Genomic DNA, 4,166 nt, shown 5'->3' with positions numbered 1-4,166 from the left:
ACTCAGGCTCATGCTGCATGGGAGAGCTTCACTTGCAGACTCGGGTGGAACAGCTACAGTGCAGACTGGGTTATTTTCGTCCCGCCTGTGATATAACTTTAGCATGTTGATGTGACAAAGTTGCTTGTTCCTTCTACGATCTGGTGTGGTGATGACATAGTTGACATCACTGAGTTTCTTCTCCATGAAATAAGGACCACTAAACTTGGCTTGAAGAGGTTGCCCATGCACCGGTAGCAGAATCAAAACCTGATCTCCTGGCTGAAAGTGGCGTAACCTGGACTTCTTATCATACCAAGTCTTCATCTTCTCCTGAGCAGCTCCTAAATTCTCTCTCACCAGCTGTAAAGCAGTGGACAGCCGTTCTTTGAACTTCATCACATACTCCAGCAGGTTGACGTCATCTTCCTCCGACAGCCAGCATTCCTTGAGTAGCTTAAGGGGTCCTCTTACTTCATGGCCAAACAGTAGTTCAAAGGGTGAGAAGCCCAGTGATTCATTTGGAGATTCTCTTGCGGCAAATAATACGAATGGAAGACCTTTATCCCAGTCTTTCTGATGTTCCAAACAGTATTTCCTGATCATCGATTTGAGTGTTTGATGATATCTCTCCAACGCTCCCCCGGTCTGGGGATGGTAAGCTGAAGACGTGATCTGGGTGATGCCCAACTCTTTCAGAGACTGCTTGAAAACATTTGACATGAAATTACTTCCCCGGTCGGACTGTACCTCCTTGGGCAGACCAAACTTGGTGAAGAACCCTAGCATTTCCTTAACCACGTTCTTTGCTGAGATATTTCTAAGTGGAACGGCTTCAGGATAACGAGTAGCCATATCAATCAGGGTCAACACATAAGAAAATCCTGAAGAAGTCTTAGGAAGAGGGCCCACAATATCCACCAACACACGGGTGAATGGCGCCTCAAAAGGAGGAATGGGAACTAGAGGTGCAACCTTTTCGGTCTGATTACACTTCTCCACAACTTGACAGGTGTGACAAGACTTACAATACCGGGAAAAATCTCTGAAGATACCTGGCCAGTAGAAGTGTTTCAAAATGCATGCCACAGTCTTCCTCACTCCAAGGTGTCCTGCCAAACTGGAATCATGAGCCACTCTAATGATATCCTGCCTACAAACACGAGGGATGACAACTTGATGTACAACCTCCCATTCACAGTCGGCTGATGCTGCTGGGGGTCTCCACTTCCTCAAAAGTACTCCTGACTTTATATAATAACAAGTAGAAGCACTAGCTGACTCTTCCTCACTGCAAGCAGAGTTAGCTAGACCTTTCAACTCAGGGTCAGCAACCTGCAACTCAACCAACTCTTGACGAAACAAATTATCAACACTATGGGGTACTGCCTCATTTGGTGAGTGGCCCAAATTAGCAAGAAAAGTGTCAGCTAGGATAACATCATCATCATCATTATCCTCTAAGTCACCAGTAACTTTAGACTTAGCCCTAGTGACAGCACATGCAGAGAACACATCAGGGATATCACAATCCTGGGTCGAAATCACTGGTTCACTAGACAACTGAGGAGCTGGATACACTTGACTTCCACCAATATCATTTCCAAGTAAGAAAGTTACACCTGACATTGGGAGTGTCTCAACCAACCGAACCATAACGGAACCATTAACAAAACCAGACTCTAAATTCACTCTGCACAGAGGGACAGAGAAGTAATTATTCCCTACACCTTGTAAGATTACAGTTTCATCAGAGGAATTAACATTAGAGCCTAGAACACTGGTTAGCATAAGGGATTGGCAAGCACCTGTATCACAATATATTTTAATTGATTTCCTGTCATTACTGTCCAGAGGACTGACAAAACCATCAGACAGGAAATTAGCACATGAACTCTTGAGAGTGTCACCCACGTTACTGCTCAAAAGAGGAACTTCATCATGAGAATTTAATTTACCCCTCAAAGCAGGTTCAATTAACTCAGTTAAAGAATTCTGGGAACTCTCAAGGGTGGACACTAGACCAATTGACTGAATATTTAAAGACTCCTTTTTGTTCACATCACGCTGTCTTAAACCTTTCTCCGTAGTATGACCAAGCTTTCTACAATAAGTACATTTACTTTTCTGAAATCTGGAGGTGGAGCTGGTATTTACTTCCTGAGAAACATCATCTTTATTCTCTTTCCTGTTACCTGTACTCTGAGTAGAGGCAACGTACTTACTCTCAGCTTTCCTTTTTTCTTTAGAATATCTCTTGTGAGTGAGAACATATTCATCAGCTAAAACTGCAGCATCAGACAAATTATCTATTCTTTTCTCATCAAGATATAGGCTTACATCTTTATTAATACACTTTTTGAAGTCCTCCAGCAAAACCATCTGCTTAAATTTATCAAAATTAGAATTTACATCCTTAGAATTTAACCACTGCTCTAACAGATCTTCTTTGATTTTTGCATACTCAACATGGGATTGCTTATCTTGCTTATAAGTTGTCCTAAATTTTACTCTATTGGCTTCAGGAACAAGCTCATAGGCCTTAAGAATCAAGCTGTTAACTCCATCATAATTATCAGATTGATCCTGAGGCAAAGATGCATAAGTTACTTGAGCTTTACCGGTGAGAACACTGTGTAGGAGTACTGGCCAATACTTTTTGGGCCAATTAAAACCTGTAGCTACCCTCTCAAACAACTGAAAATACATTGTTAAATCAGATTCATTAAAAGGAGGGACAAGTTTAACATTTTTAGCCACATCAAAATCATCAGAGCTAGGTGATCCAGTTCCACCTTGTTTCATGCGATACTCATGGTCTGCCTGAATCCTAGCAAGTTCAATTTGTGCCTCAGCCTGTGCCTGTGCCTCCTGAATACGAGCCTGAGACTCAGCCTCCTTAGCATTTGCCTGAAAGTCAACCTCCTTAGCACGAGCCTGAAACTCAGCCTCCTTAGCACGAACCTGAAACTCAGCCTCCTTAGCACGAGCCTCCTGCAGGGCTAGCTGTAACTTAGCTATTTCAATCTGCATTTGTTCATTTGGAGGAGTTACATTAAACAATCTTTTATTAATCATGTCAACAATTTGATCTTTAGAATGATGAGAGCGAACAGCAATTCCCAATTGTTAAGCAACAAGCTTAAGTTCATTCTTTATTCTGTTTTCTACATCACACACTGTTTGCACATTTAACAAAAAATCTTTGGCTTCATCAAGAGTAGTAATAGTAGACATCATGAATAAATCACAGTCACAAAATATCAAGCAATATCCTTATGATACTATCCTGACTATCCTGATAAGAGGTCGCCAAATTTATGTTACGGAAGAGAGATAATGAACACTTCAAGTGAGAATACTAAAATCAGTACTGTCCCGCAAATTTCCAGGTTCAAAACAAAAGACTTAGGTAAAATTACAAGTTAAAGTTTAATGCTCAAACTAACAACCAAACATTCAGGACTCATAAGGATAATGTAATGGCAAAACAGGTTATATATATGGTTAATTGCAATAGCCTCTATTAACATGAATTTAGCAAGAGCCAATTTATCTAAGTCAGCCCTGATAAATGAGAAAACCGGATAATGCTCAGTTAAAGCAAGATATATTATTACAGATACAAAATATTATTAATAATGGCTGACATTAAAAACTCATACAAAGGATGATGAAATCATAGGCTATGTAGCAATATATATATATATATATATATATATATATATATATATATATATATATATATATATATAATATGTGATTATCCACAGGGAAAAGGGAACACATCCCGAGCACAGTGGCGCAGGCAGGGGTTGGGCCACGGGGGCCCAGGCCCCCCACGAAATTTCTACGTGTGTTCGAGAATAGACTGAAAATCTTAAATGTCGAATACTTATTTAATCCAGAGTGTAATACTCGGTATGTCACGTCTTTGGAGAACTGAAAAAATATGCAACTCTGAGTAAAAAGTCTTGTATACACATATACTTTTTGAGACTTACTTTAATTAAAGTGCGAGACAGATATTCGAATTTACGCACGGGGCGCCCAGACGGGTGAGGAGAGGAGGCAGGAAAGGAAGCAAGAAAGGTGTGTAGCTCTGCGAAATTTTCAATTTTTTTATGCATCTTATGACACATTATCTTCAAAATCGGAAACTCCGCTACTAATAGGTTTATGTAATT

Source organism: Coenobita brevimanus, chromosome 46, assembly GCF_032717465.1.
Source record: "Coenobita brevimanus isolate Jiangsu-jjx chromosome 46, ASM3271746v2, whole genome shotgun sequence".
Classification (NCBI taxonomy): Eukaryota; Metazoa; Arthropoda; class Malacostraca; order Decapoda; family Coenobitidae; genus Coenobita; species Coenobita brevimanus.
The sequence above is the reverse complement of the archived record's forward strand: the minus strand, read 5'-3'. Positions refer to the sequence as shown.